Here is a 16,009-nt window from a genome sequence, read left to right as displayed (position 1 = left end):
AAGCAGTCCAGTTAAGAGAAGTTTTCATTTAGCCACAAGTTGAGGAAGATGTGTCTGGCATAGAGACCAATAAGCACAATATTCTTCAAGCTGAAGAACTGACAAGATGAGAAGTCTGGCCGTGGATAGTTTCAGAAGATATTTAAAAGAAAGAGAGAGAGAGAAGCAAAAACAAAAACCTACATTTCTAGAGAATTTTATTGCAAAATAAATCACAAAATTTTCTGCAAAAAGCTTTGGATGGCTCTTTCCCTAAAGCAGTACCAGTTTCCAAAACTATGCTAGCAGAATGCAAACTACGAAACCTATGATTCCAGATACATTTACAATCATAAAGACTAGAACAATATTCTAGCAGAAGAAGGAATGATGTGATATAGTGAACCGGAATATGGTAATTTATCTATAAAATAGAACATAGTCACATTAGATAGGATCATATGTCTACATTGATCCATGGGAGAAAAATAAATTTGTCTGAGCCAATACTTTGGGGGAGGGGGTGGTCTTTTTTATCATAACTGAAGAGCATGCACCCTAAAAACACAAAAGGAAACTTCCAGCTTATGGTAAATAATGTTTAAGATTATATGTATATCATAAAGTAAGTAGATTAATAAATGAAAGGGAGAGGATAGTACTGTTAATTAAAAGCAGAAAAAGGAATGTGTGCCACTAACTAAAACGAAAAGAATTGTGGCAGACTAATGCTTGCAAAATAAACTAAAAAATAAAAATAAATTAATAAATAAATAAGGCATGAGAGAACTGAAGACATGAAGGAACAAGATCACAGAGTAGGCAGAACATTTCTATTTGGGGTGTTAGCTGCTTCTGAATGCCAGGAAAATATGAAATATGTAGGAATACACTTTAGAAAATGTATGCAAGATTAGTATGCTGAAATCACAAATGCTGATGAAAGAAATGAAAGAAAACCTAAATACTGCATTCACTAATTGCAAAACTTAATATTAAAACATTGATTTGCCTTAATTGGATGTATAGATTGTATACAGTCTGGAAGGAAATTCTAGCAGGGACAACCATCTAAATTAAGACGTATATGGAAAAGCAAAGGAAATACAATAGCCAAAGGAACTTTTTAAAGGAAAATAGAAGACTTGCAGTACTTAAATTCAAAAATTGCTATAAAGCTACAGCAATAAAAAGAATCTGGTATTTGCATAAAAATATTCTAATATAACAATAGAATGGAATGGAAAACCTGGAAATAAACCCAAACTTACATTGTCATATAATTTTTAAGGCAACAATAGAATAAAAAAAAAAATACTTTCAACAGATGTTCATAATAAGGGAAGGAAAACAACTTAGATGCCTACCTCACACCATCTATAACTATTAATTACAGGTAAGTCATCAACCAAAGCATAAAACCAATTATAATAACTCTAGGAAAAAATACTGTGAGCATATTTTCATGGTTTGGGGTAGGCAAAATTTTCTTTAGACATACATAGAAACATTTAGTAAATTAAACTTCACCTAAAAATTTCTGGTCACCAAAAGAAACACACAAAAACAAATACTAGACGTAGCTATTCAGTTCCCAAAGACAATATTGTTTCCCTACTTCTAAAGTAAATGTTTTAACTGAATAAGTTATAAGAACAGTTTTATTGATTTTCATTTTTTGTAGGTCAAGTAAGTTTCATTCAGTACTTTTCAGCGTGGTCTTTAACTATATAACCCCCATGACCCAATTCATTAATTCCAGGACTTTACTACTTGAACAGTCTTGAATGATTCACCCTGGAAATCTGCACATTAGCTAGAATCCCAGGTGATTCCTATTATGCATTAGTTTGAAACTCTTTAGATAAAAACCATGCTATGAAGGCCAGGAGAATTTACAGCTCATCATCTCTTCCGAATCATGAGATTCACCCAATAACAAATAGTTATTGCTTTCCTCTTCCCACTTTCTGACCATCTTATCCTCTTTTCTGACTTTCATGGCTTTGGTGCTCTACCTCTATAATTCCATAGCCCTATAATCCTATCGTAGTCAAGTAACTTCTTATTTATTTATTCACTATTTATAAATGTTCATTGGGTTGTACCCTACATAAAACAATAAGTATTAACACTATTATTGACATTACTAATTTCAAATATGCTTACTATTGTATATTCTACAATAACAAAGAATTTTTTTTTTTTTTGCTTTCCCTGGATAGCATTCAAAATATCTGAAGCACAACCCTTTTGACAGCAATCCCTTCTCATTTTTCTATTCATACTTCTTCTTGGACCATAATAAATACTAGATATTATATTTTTCTAATAAATAAAATACTGAATATTGAAATAATGATAACACACAATTCCGACCATTTATTAAATAATTTTGGATGTGTATTTTGTTGTTCTATCCAATGAAACATTGATTTGAATAAACACAATCTTTATAGATGAGGAAACTGAGTCACAGAGAAATTAATAATCAGAAAGGATTTTAACTTACTTCTGCCAGTGGAGTCACTAACAAGTAGAATGAGTTGTGGCAGAAGCAAGGCTCAATATCGGTCTTTCATCGATTCAAATAATTTACACTGCCTCTTGGACTTTTTAGCACGATTTGTTTTTCAAAATTGCTCTTGATACTTAATTTACTTGAGTGTACTTATGAAAGAATATTGCAGAGAATAGGACACAAATATTTTTTATTGGTTAAAACTTTTATTAAGCATTTACATGGAAATGAGGAATCAAGTTAAGTAAATGACAAGGAAAATGAGTATTATAATATTGCTCTTGCACTTTACTAATACGTATTAAATGTCAGTATTAGAATAGTTTTATCAGTCTTCAATGTACAGTGATGGTCTTAAAGAACTCTGAATATGGTCAGAATCTTTGTCTAACCAAACAACAAAACCTTACTGTTAAACATTAATTTTAGAGAAAGAAAGTTCAGAGACTATACTGTGATAGTAGCAAAGCAAACCCAATACAAGAACATAATTTTATGCTGGAACTCAACTGTGCAAAGCAAATCTATTCTTCATTGTAGCTATCATTATGCAAGCAACTATCACCCAAGGGTATATAGATCATTCTAGGCCTGTTCATCCCTGGCAATACAACAGGTTATGAAGCATTTGTTAATCTTCACATTGTAGCTAGGAAATTTGATTTTAATGATCATCATGCGTCGTAGTATGGACTTTTATTTTCAGGATAACTTTAACCCTAGAATCTTCTTTTGTTGCTCCCATATAAGGGACAGCAGCTCCAAATCTTAGGTAAAGTGAACTGAGTGCCTTACATAAAAGGACAGGTGTTCGTACTTTCCTGCTAATGACTCCCTGAGTGTGGATGATGATGATCCTTATCAGTCATTACTAAATTTACTTCACAGAAATTAAGAATTAAATTACAGTTTCAAGGCTCATTGGGTCTTGTTAAATTTGTTGAATTGCTCACATGTGTGTGTCTTGTCCTCCATGGGGTATCTGTAAAGCAGGTGTTTCAATTCATTGAAAGTTTGCTGCATTCTATTCTGCCCAAAGATTATTATACAATTGTGTTTGAATTCCAGGTTGGGTTCTTATGTTTGAAGATCACACTTCAAATAGCCATATTTGACTATTCAAGTTTAGCATAAAGAGGAATAATATGGAAATGGTCTCTTATGGGAGCTTTTAAAAAAGAGTAGTGAATGTGAAATTCAAGGGCAGATAGGGACCACATTCCAAACTTAATCTTTCTCACTTGTCTCAGCATTCTGATGCCAAACAGTTCCAAATACAAGTGAAAATGGAAAGATCTTTTGCATTTTTATCCATGCCTGTGGGGATGCGTCTTCTAATGCTCTAAAAGCACAACTCATTTCTCTTTGAATGCAGGGGATATTAAACCAGATAGGAATTACTGCTGTTGTGTAAGTCTTCCCTGCCCTCTTTGTCCATATACTCTCTCTTTGGCAAGAGGAAAGTGCCCCAGACAATGTCACCTTCAATTTAATGTTCTCCTTTGAAAACCAAAACCAAATCAAACTGCATTTTTAAGCACAAAAAAGAACAAGATTCAGAATCAAGTCAAATAACAGTCTGGGCTTTAAAACAAATGTTTATATTTCTAAATCAGCCACTTTTAAATAGAATTAGAGAATCTTATAGCATTTGAAAGATCAATTAATATGTCTGATATTTATTTTATATCATGACGTTCTATAATTTGTGCTACATTTATATTGAAATTTTAGATACAGGATGAACTTTCACAGTAAATGTCTAACATAATTATAAAGCAAAGCAATGCCACACACACAAAAAAAGAAAAAAATGAGAATGAATTTCTGCTTCTTTATTCCCAGTGTAGTTTTCTCTCCACCAGGTAAGAGTGCCTACATTTCAGAAAGAGAAAAAATGGCTTATCTAAAATTCATAAAATAGCCATAATAAATAAAAACCAGAAGCTAGTTACAGTGATAATAATAACAATAATAATTACTCAAGAACTGTTTTATTATCCCTGTGGACAGTGTCAGCAATTTTTCTTAGATTTATGAAACTGTAAATAGAGAAATGAGTGAAGTAAATGACTTAATTGTCAAAAGCTGAGCTTCTAGCAAAATTACTCAAGAAGAAAATCATTGACAACCCACCTTTAATAGCTAGGAGGTTAGTACAGCAGAATCTCTTGTCATTTGGCTACACATTTCATTTTCGAGGTGTACTAGTCCATTTACACACTACTATAAAGAACAACCTAAGACTGGATAATTTATAAATAAAAGAAGTTTAATTGACTTACAGTTTTGCATGGCTGAGGAGATCCCAGAAAACCTACAATCATGGTAAAAGGGGAAGCAAGGCACATCTGACATGGCAGCAGGAGTGACCAAGTACCACACTTTAAAACCATTATCTTTCATGAGAACTCACTACCACAAGAACAGCATGGAAAAACCACCCCCATGATCCAGGGAAAGACTTCCCTTGACTTGTGGGGATTGCAATTTGAGATGAGATTTGGCTGTGGGGATGCAGAGCCAAAACATATCATTTTGCCTCTGACCCCTCCCAAATCTCATGTCCTTTTCACATTTCAAAACCAATCATGCCTTTGCAACAGTTCCCCTAATTCTTAACTCCTTCCAGAATTAGCTCAAAAGTCCAATTTCAAAGTCTCATTCGAGACAAGGCAAGTCCCTTTCTCCTAATTAGTCTGTAAAATCAAAAGCAAGTTAGCTACTTCCAAGATACAATGTGGGTAAAGGCATTAGGTAAATGTTCTTGTTTTAAATGAGAGAAATTGACCAAAACAAAGGGGCCACAGGCTCCATGCAAGTCTGAAACCCAGCAGGACATTCATTAAAACTTAAAACTCTGAAATTATCTCCATTGATTCCATGTCTTTTGTCCAGGTCACGCTGATATAAGAGCTGGGCTCCCAACGCCTTGGGCAGCTCTGCAGGGTACAGTCCCTATGGCTGCTTTCCTGAGCTGGCGTTCAGTGCTTGTGGCTTTTCCAAGTGTGCAGTGTAAGCCATCCGTGGATCTCCCATTCCAGGGTCTGGAGAATGGCGGCCCTTTTCTCGCAGATCCACTAGGCATTGCCCCGGTTGAGACTCTGTGTGGAGGCTCCAATCCCACATTTCCCCTCTGCATTACTCCAGTAGAGGTACTCCATGAGGGATCTGCCCCTGTAGCAGCCTTACACCTGGTCATCCATGCATTTCCATACATGCTCTGAAATCTAGGCAGAGGCTCCGAAAGCTCACCTCCTGTCTCTGTGCACACAAAGGCCCAACATCATGTGGAAGCTGTCAAGGCCTGGGGCTTTCACCCTCTGAAGCAACAGCCTAAGCTCTACCTTGGCCCCTTTTAGCCATAGCTGGAGCTGGAGCACCTGAAATGCGGAGTGCCGTATCCCAAGGCTGCACAGAGCAGAAGGGCCCTGGGCCCAGCCCATGAAACCATTTTTTCTTTCTGTGCCTCCCACCTTTGATGAGAGAGGCTGCCTTGAAGATCTCTGAAATGCCCTGGAGACATTTGCTCCGTTGTCTTGGCAATTAACATTCAGCTCTTTGTGACTTATGCAGATTTCTGCATCATTCTATCACGTGGTCAGGCTGCAAATTTTCCAAACTTTTATGCACTGTTTCCCTTTTAAATATCAGTTTCAATTTCAGATCATCTCTTTGTGAAAGCATAAGACTGTATGCTTTTGGAAAAAGCCTGATCACATCTTGAATGCTTTGCTCCTTAGAAATTTCTTCTGCCAAATAACCTAAATATTCTCTCTCAAATTCAATGTTCCATGGATCCCTAGGGCAATGGCAATATGCTGCCAGTCTCTTTTCTGAAGCATAGCAAGAATGACTTTTACTCCAGTTCCTAAAACGTTCCTTATCTCCATCTAAGACTTTTCCTGGACTTTACTGTCCATATTACTATTGGCATTTTCGTCAAAATTATTCAGCAAGTCTCTAGGAAGTTTGAAACTTTCCCACATCTTCCTGTCTTCTCCCAAGCTCTCCAAACTGTTCTGATGTCTACCTGTAACTCAGTTCCAAAGTCGCTTCCACATTTTCAGGTTATCTTTATAACAGTGCCCGGCTATCCCAGTACCAATTTTCTGTAGTAGTCCATTCTCACACTGCTGTAAAGAACAACTTGAGACTGGGTAATTTATAAAGGAAAGAGGTTTAATTGACTCGCGGTTCCTCATGGCTTGGGAGGCCTCAGGAAACTTACAATAATGGTGGAAGAGGAAGCAAGGCATGTCTTACACAGCAGCAAGAGAAAGAGACAAAGTGAGGGACTGCCACACTTTAAAACCATCAGTTCTCATGAGAACACATTCACTACAGCAAGAACAGCATGGGGAAACCTCTCCCTCCATGATCCCATCACATCCTACCAGGTCACTCACTTGACATGTGGTGATTATGATTTGAGATGAAATTCGGGTGGGGATGCAGAACCAAACCATATCACAAGGCAATATTTAATGTCAGGGATTAATTTATGGAAAATAGTTATTATCACTTTAAACATTTCTGCTGTTTCTTTCTCTCTTGCTGCTTTTCCTTGTATTCCCATTGTACATCTTTACACCTTTTTAGTTGTCCCATAGTTCTTGTATATTCTGCCCATTTTTTGTTGTTTGTCTTTGCTTTTTCAGTTTTGGCAGTTTCTGTTTGCCATATTCTCAAGCTCAGAGATTTTCTTTCTCAACTGTGTGTTATCTACTCATGAGCTCATCAAAATGATTCTTCATTTTGGTCACAGTGTTTTCGATCTCTAGCATTTTATTTTAAATCACTCTCAGAATTTCCACCTCTCTGCTTACATTATCCATCTTTTATTGCATGTTGTCTACTTTTTCCATAAAAGCACTTAGCATATTAGTTTTAGCTGTTTAAATGCCCTATCTTATAGTTCCAACATCCTTGCCATCTTTGGTTCTAATGTTTGTTCAGTATCTTCAAACTGTGTTTTTTGCCTGTTGTATGGCTTATAATTTCTTTTTTTTTTTTTTGAGACAGAGTTTCGCTCTTGTTGCCCAGGCTGGAGTGCAATGGTACGATTTCAGCTCACCGCAACCTCCGCCTCCTGGGTTCAGACAATTCTCCTGCCTCAGCCTCCTGAGTAGCTGCGATTACATTCATGCGCCACCATGCCCAGCTAATTTTTTTGTATTTTTGGTAGAGATGGGGCTTCACCATGTTGACCAGGATGGTCTCGATATCTTGACCTCGTGATCCACCCGTGTCAGCCTCCCAAAGTGCTAGGATTACAGGCTTGAGCCACCACGCCCGGCCGGCTTATAATTTCTTATTAAAAGTTGATCAGGATGCACTTGGTAAAAGGAACTTCATTTAATAGGACTTTAGTAAAGTAATGGTAAGGTGTGGGTGGAGGGAAGCTTCTGTAGTGCTGTAATTATGTCTCAGTCTTTCTTTTCATAAGCCTATGACAGGGGGCTGTGGACTTCACCAGTCCCTATACCTCCCTTATGTGAGAGAGGTTGGCTATAGGGGGCTACAGTTGAATATTTCTCTTTCTCCATGTGATTAGCTCTGATAAAACCACAGAAGGTCAGTCTCTGACAAAATAGGTTCTCCTGAGGGCAAGCCTTATTAAGAAAAACAGAATGCTGTGGTTGTATTTTAAAATTGCTCCTTTTTCTCTTCCTTCCAGAAGTATTAAGGAATATTTTTTTCTCAAATACTCTCTATGAAACTAGATCTAGTCCCCACAGGTAAAACTCACAAAAGTGTAGGAAGGCCCCCAGTGACTGGTCCCATTGATTTTAAACTCAAACTCATCCACTCTGAGCCTCCAGTAATTCATAAATTACAGGTTACGTTTTGCTCTCCCAATACTGGATCCTGTGATGGTTTTTGCCCATAAGCTTTTGCTGTGGTAAATTGTGATTCTCTGTATCCACCTGCTTGTCTCCTGAGTTTTAGGGTCAGCAATTTGCCCTGTGATCTCAATTCTCTGACTGATCTAAGAAGAGTTTTTTTTTTCAGTTTGTTCATCCTTTTATTTGGTAGGATAGAGTGGTGACCTTTAAGTTTGCATACCAGATTGAAAAGTTGTAAAATAGTTTTAATGATAATAATTCATAACATAATTTTGCAAATGACACACAAAAAATTTTTCACTGCAGGATTTGATTAAAAACACTGATTCAGGAGACAATTCAGACATTTCCAGCATTCACATATTTCAGATTCTGGCCTGGCTTGTTTATTTTTTAATCCACTGGATCCAGGTTCCTTACAATGTTATTGCACCTTCTCCTTCTTTTTCTATTTTTTTTTCTGAGGCAGTAAAATAAATCAAGATATAAATCTTATAAAATTAATAATAAACATTGCCTTAAGATCCATTAATATTGCTAATGAAACACTTTCTGCAGTGTCTTGAAAGACATTCAAAACTCATAATGAATTTGGAATGAAGTACCTGATAACCAATCTTAAAAAAATGCATTGATATTCAGTTCATATAGCATCCTAAAAATTACCAAGGAATACATAATTTCCACAAAAATACATTTGTAATTCTCCATTTTTCCATGGCTACTTTTCTTTTGTAGAGTGTTTCTTAATCTCTGTACAAAGATAGAAAAAAAAATTTTTTTAATCTTTGTATAAAGGTATCCAAAATAATGTGAGGAGGTTAAGATTTTTACAAAATAAATCACACTAAGAAGCCACTTAATAATTTAATATGACAGCATATTAAGTAGTGATGGATTTTTATTCAAATTTTAAGTAGCTAATTCAAATAAATATATGTTCATAAATACTGCAATTAATGAAAGAACATATAATCATTTGTACAGATATTTTAATGACCTTCCTTTGTTCTTTATGTATATTCAATAATCTATTTTTCCTTGATTTTAGAATTTTGAAGTACATTTTGTACTTAAATTACACAGATTACCTCTATTTTACAAAATGAAAAAAAGGTGAGAATGTTTCTAGAAAAAAAAGAAAATTGTTAATTAAATCATAGTGTTTTTTTCTAATAGTTTAATTATTTTACTTTTTACAGCTGCCATGAATCTCTATGTATTTGAATAAACACATGAATTTGTTACATCTACCTTATTGCTATATGCCTTTAAAAAGGCAGTTAGATTGCCCCACTTCGTAATTCTCCACAGGCAATAAAACCTTATACTCCAAACAAGTAATACACTGGTAATAAACATAAAAACAAAGGTCTCCTTTAAATCTTCCAATTCATTTTTAAAATCTCAAAATATATTAATGTTTTTACCACAATGTTTTAGGAGTTTTTCAGATAAATTTTTAAACAAACATGCAAACATCCAAACTATTAGATTTTTATCTAATTTAATTTATATAAAATTTAGATATTATAGGTTTTACTTTTTCTTAGTCACTTTGATTTTTCTTGATAATTTTTAAAATCAATTATCTAATTTATCTCTATCATTTGTTGTCCGTGATAAGACTTTCAAAGTGTGTCACAATTATTCTTTGCTTTTCCCAGATTAATAGTACTGTAACTTTCATCCCTGGAAGCACCCTTTAAATACATTCCAAACTAAATGTCAATCCAATGACAGCTTTTCTGTCACTTAGGTTTAATCAATAGCCCCTAATGGGGAAAAAAAAAATCAAGATATGACTGCTTATACATGGTTCCAAGCTATCGGTTTGAAATATAAATTCCTTTGTATTAGATTCTACCCATCTTAGAGAATACTTTCTAAAATTCTAGTGCCAAGAAAATTGTAATCTCTGAGTCATATTTGTCCAAAATTCTCACATTTAATTTGGAGAGGTTATATATGAAATATAATTTGTCCCAATAATGACAAGTCTCTTGATACGTAGAGAATGGACCAAGTAATTGTTATAGGGTTTCACTTACTGAGAGTGGTATGTGAAAAGATGATTGGACCATCACTAGACACTCAAATACACAAAAACTGAAAAATCAAAATTTCAATGTAAACTTTGCAATATTTCAGTTTTAGTTTCTGCAATATGACAATGACCAAATTTGGAATTGTTGTTCATGTATATTTATGACATAATATTTAATATTAGTACCATGGACAATTTCAATCGTTTAGAGAAAATTTAGGCAACTTCCTTAAGCTCACATATATTCCTCAGATAAGTGGACATATATCATTTTAGTTTACATTGACCCTCTACTGTTGTTTTCTATTTTGTTCAAGTGATGTGTTTAGCTAGCCAATATACTTGTTAACACAGTGAATTTCCTAGCAGTGATTCCGTAACTGTGGCAACAATCAGCATGGGAACACCTAAATGCTATAGATGGCTTCTTATTGATTGCTATAAAAACACAGAAATAAATGTGAACTCTAAAAGTCTATTTACAGCCCTAGATGTAATCCTTAAGTACAGTTTGCTGATTTTCAGCTGGCTTTGCCTGAGTAACTCTTTTCCTTCAAGGGCGTCTATTACACAGCAACATTTATAATGGAGCCTACAATTGCAATGTATTTGGAAATACCCATCTTTTAACATAAAAAGTATGTTAACAATCACTTTCTTGGCAATCAATATAATGAACCCACTTGGCCAGGCTTTACTTTATACCCGTTTTATTATACCAATTATATTATGACAATTGTATAGTGATAATATAATTGGTCAATGTTTGTGTATCAGACCATCATGTCAGGAGCACAGTGGCAAATTGAAAAACCCACTGGAATGATAAGATTTAAATTAAATTCATCTTCTGATACTTTCTGGCCACATGTCATTCATCAAGCTGAACTTCTTTGAGTTTTAGGGTTTTTTGTCTGTTGCCATTTCTAGCATTATAAATTCGAGAACTCCAGAATTCTATGACAGCTTAAAGATCCTTTGTCCTAATATCTTTACAAATCTTTACAAACTGAAGCCCAGTATCTGGGCTCAATTGCAGTCTTGTTTCTTGCATAAGGATAGCTGCTAAGAGAGAAGTAACAGTGGTAGTATTCCCAAATTTAAAAACTGGTAAAGCAGGATAACTCAATAGACAAAATTAATGACAAGCTAATTAGAACACTCAATTTTAATAATCATTATGCCTCAATAATGTGTACTGGTTTAGTAATGTGTTAGTTTGCTAAGGGTGCCATAGGGGTGTTTATAAGCCACAAATAGTGTAGTTTAAACAATGGAAATGTATTGTCTCAAAGTTTTGGGGGCTAAAAGGCCAACATAAAAAAGTCAACAGAGTTGATACTTTCTGAGGGCAGAGTGGAAAAATCTGTTTCATGCCTGTTTTCTAGCTTATGCTGTTTTTCTGGCAATGTTTTGCATTCCTTTGCTTGTAGAATCATCACCAGAGTCTCTGCCCTCCATTTTTTTATGGCATTCTCCCTGTATATATAGTCCTCTGTTCCCAAATTTTCCCTTTTTGTAAGGATACCTGTCATACTCCATAGGAGCCCATTCTAATGACCTCATCATAACTAATTATTATCTTCAATGACCTATTTCCAAAGAAGATCACATTCTGAGGTAGTGGGGGTTAAGACTGCAACATATAAATTTGAGGAGGAGCACAACACAACTCATAACAGGTAGAATACAAATTTAGCACACAAGGATGCTGCAGCATGAATTACCAACACTCCATTTGGTTAAATGTAAATGCTCCCTGAAATATTCAGTAATTTCTCACTCACAGTCCCATTGATTTTGAAATGATTATTTTTCTCTCGAAAAAAATATATTTTAAAAGTCACTTAGAAATTAATTATTTTCCAAGCTATTTGGAATAATAATAGCATTGACATCTTTATGACCAAAACATAGAAAGTCTGTCAGATGCCAAAATAAATAAATAAGTAAATAAATAACTCTGCTACTAGACATCTAATGTGTCAAATCCCAGCACTTTAGTCCTTATTCCTTAGTGTTGGCAGTTAATAAAATTAACATATTAAGCCTGGATAGCATTCAGCTCCAGACTTTGGCAGGAATTTGCAAAAGCTAAACTTTTCTTAAGATTTAGTAATGATGACAATTTAAAAAGAAACAAGTAAAGATAATGGAATAAAATCTCTAACTTGCCAAACCACAAGCTATATGAACACACATATGCATATTTACCTGAACACCTTAAGAAGCAAAATTGTGTCCCATGTTCCCACTGAGAAAGGAAAGCCTCTGGTTAAATTTCATTAATAAGAAACCCTTGTACTGCCCAATTCAGATATCAGAAGACTCATTAAATGCAAACTCACAGGTCTTAATGATAGTGTGGAAGTGTGCACCTTAGATAGCTGAGATGAATTTTATTTCCCTGAGCTTTATGAGGGTAATATGTTGTAAATGTGTAGTCAAGTAATAGATAAGCCTGCTACTTTAAGCCTGTAGCTGTAGACATTTGGTTGAGAGCAAAAGTGCTTGGGGCATGGCTTTATAGAGGGGCTATATTTCATCGCAATATCCTTCCACTCTAGCTTATAATAGTAAATACAGTTGAGCTCATTTAAAAATCTCTTCAAAGATTCTGGAGAAAAAGAGAGTTCTGACTCACCAGTCGTACCAATAGCTTTTTTCCTTGTTTCCGTTTTCTCCGCTGAATAAATAATAACAACCAGAAACATTAACACTTTGGAAGTAATATTAGCTCCTTCAGGCCATCCAAGTGTCCAAATGTGTCACTTTTAACTGTGGAGTCATTGAACAATCCTTTTTACTTCTGTTATATGTCATATTTATCAAGATATGCTCATCTTCCACAACATTTTTATCACCACATAATCATTTTGTTCAACTTTTTTATTTTTGGTATCTTTTATTTGTAATTTATTGCAATAATTACTTTAGAATGTCTTGTCTTCATGAAGCCAAACTCTCCAATGTGATTTCATTAAAATTTGTAGAATAAAGAATTGGGAACATAGAAAAGCACTAAGTGATCTGAGCTGTTTATGGATCTAAGTCAGGAAATGCTTATATCTGTGTGAATTCACGCTACTGTAGTATTTTCCTGAAGGCAACTACTAGGTATAGTAATAACATATTGTAATGCACACCATGATATAATAAGCCAGTATTAGTATATTATAACAGACTTCAAAAGAGTGAGGGTGGAAAAGTGGACTGTGCACCATTTAGAAAAAACTATAATAATTTACAAATATTTGATATGTATAAGGGGCCAGGCACTGTGCTAGGTACTTTGTACAGATATGATAGTAATATTTGCAACAATTGTGCAAAGTTGGTGATATCATTGTTTACAAATTGAGCTCAAATGAGCAAGCACAAAAGTATCTTTTTAACCTTCTCCCTCATGAATGTATATAAATAAAATAAATCAACATATGGAATCTCAGAAGTCACTTTTCAAGAAAGTACTTGATTTTGATATTAGATTGAAAGCACTGAAGTGCAATTGAAATAACGTGGTTTAGAGAATAATAAATGTATTTTTTCTTATTTTTGCATCTGCCCTCACACTAATAATTGCAAGAGGAAAAGCAAAAAATTTATCCCAATTTAAGATTTCTTTTAAAAAATTTCTTGAAGAAGTCACTGATGGCCTTCCTTATGTCAAATGCCTTATGATGAAAGGCATAAAAGAAACAAGCCATTTCCACATTCAGATATGTGGAAATATAATGCAATTAGTCAGTTGGGTTTGCTCAAAAACCTTTACCCACTTTTTAAAATCCTCAGTGACAGTAAATGCAAGTTGGGTAGTCAGTGCAGGCAAGTGGCTATTGGATTAAATACTTATAAATTTACAGGGTACTTTATTATAAGGAGTTTCAGTGTCTACCCCACTTTTAACAACTTATCAGTGCTTCGTTATACTGGGAACACTCACCTGACTTGAAATTTTCTCCTTGCTTAACTTTCAAGCATCATTCTCTTCTTTGCCTTCCAATTCTCTCAACACTATCCTTCTCTCTCCCTCCCTCCCTCTCTCCCCCACTCTCTCTCCCTCTCTCTCTCTCTCTCTCTCTCTCTTTCTTTCTTTCCTGTTCTTCCTTCTTTCGGGCAGGGATTACTCTTATACTAGACATTCCTTAACTGCTTGTATAAACCAAGATATTATTTACTCCCTTTCCATTTTACTCCACACAGCTTTCTCAAAGTGAGTGAGCTCATCATTTCTCCCACTGTGAACTTCTCTTTATTTCCACCTTAGAGTGAATGATGTTACTAACCACTTTTGTACCAAAATCTGAAATAAAAGTTTTGCTTTTGACTCATCCCTCTCCTTTATCTCATCATACTGCAGTAGTCACTAAGTTTCTTTTCTCTTATCTCTAAATATATCTCAAAGCAATTCTTTCTTTTGCCTTCATCCATACTGCTCTTTTCCCAGCTTACATTATTTCTTAACCAGGTCTATATTATACATTTTATTAAGAAATTTATGACGAAAAAAGAATCCAATAGCCTCAGGAGTGGAATCACATATATGAAAACCTAGCTAGCATTCACTGTACTCCCAGATTTGGTGAGACCTGTCACATTTCTTCTGGGCTACTGTAGTTTAAGTCTTCATCATGCAGGAAGACTACTTATGCCTATACTAAATACCAAACTTGAGTGAATCTGAATAAATGATAGCCATCAACCAACTTGTTAATTATGTTATTCTTTATAGCCCCACAAATAGCATGGGTTAATGGAGTCACATTTGAAGAAAGAAAAAGAAAGGAGCATATACTGTTACCGATTCAATGTCTGACTATCCTGGGTACGTTATTTGTATTGTTTTGCTACACTACACAACTTTTGAGGGCAAAGTTGGTGTCCTGTTCAGTTCTATGGCCTCAGCACTATGTTTTTAATATAATAAATATTCAATAAAATTTACTTATTAATTAATGAAGTTTTGTAACAACTTTATGAAGTAGTTCTACTACTACAAACATTTAAAAGATGAGCATATCAATATTTGAACAATTAATCTATACTAAGTTTTACCCATTTATTCAATTTTGGAAAGTTCCCATGTCCTGTGAGGATATATGACTTGTCTGCGTAAGACAAGTCAAAGTTGCTATTCCCACAAATTTCAAAAGCCAGTGAAGCAGAAGGGACAAAACAAGAAAAAGATGGCTGGACGAATAAGGGCAGAATCCTGTTTTACTCATTATTCTTATTTCTAAGGTGACCTAAAAAGTCACAGAATAGCCAACAAACAGCCATTTTGCAACAGTTTATTGGTACCTATAGAGATAACTAAGCGATTTTTCGGATTGTGATAATCTCTATGAATAAAATAAAATAGGATTATGTTACAGAGTGATTGAGGAGAAGTAGGATAATATTCCATGTTATAATAAGGAAAGGAGAATCCAAGGTGAGGACATTCATATGAACAGTGAAGGAGTAAATCATGTGAAAATCTGGGGGAAGGGGGTTCCAAGGAGATAAATAAATGCAAATGCTCAAAAAACCAAAAGAATGCCAGAGTGGTAGGTCCTAGTGGGTATAAAAAGAGTGGGATCTGATAAAGTCCTATACATAACTTGATTTAAA

General features: G+C 34.7%; 1 long non-coding RNA gene across 3 annotated transcripts in view; it reads right to left on the bottom strand.

Annotated features, from left to right (window-relative positions):
* Positions 1-16,009, bottom strand: part of LOC128928233 (uncharacterized) — a 143,447-nt gene that overhangs the window by 101,049 nt on the left and 26,389 nt on the right. Inside the window, exon 5 of one of the 3 annotated variants that reach the window (XR_013520581.1) lies at positions 9,356-13,174. The exons of the other annotated variants lie outside the window; for them this stretch is intronic. This is a non-coding gene — a long non-coding RNA (uncharacterized LOC128928233). Of the gene's footprint in view, positions 1-9,355; positions 13,175-16,009 lie in introns of those variants that run through there. 3 annotated transcript variants of the gene reach the window in all.

Source organism: Callithrix jacchus, chromosome 7, assembly GCF_049354715.1.
Source record: "Callithrix jacchus isolate 240 chromosome 7, calJac240_pri, whole genome shotgun sequence".
NCBI classification, from domain to species: domain Eukaryota; kingdom Metazoa; phylum Chordata; class Mammalia; order Primates; family Cebidae; genus Callithrix; species Callithrix jacchus.
The sequence above is the reverse complement of the archived record's forward strand: the minus strand, read 5'-3'. Positions and strand labels throughout refer to the sequence as shown.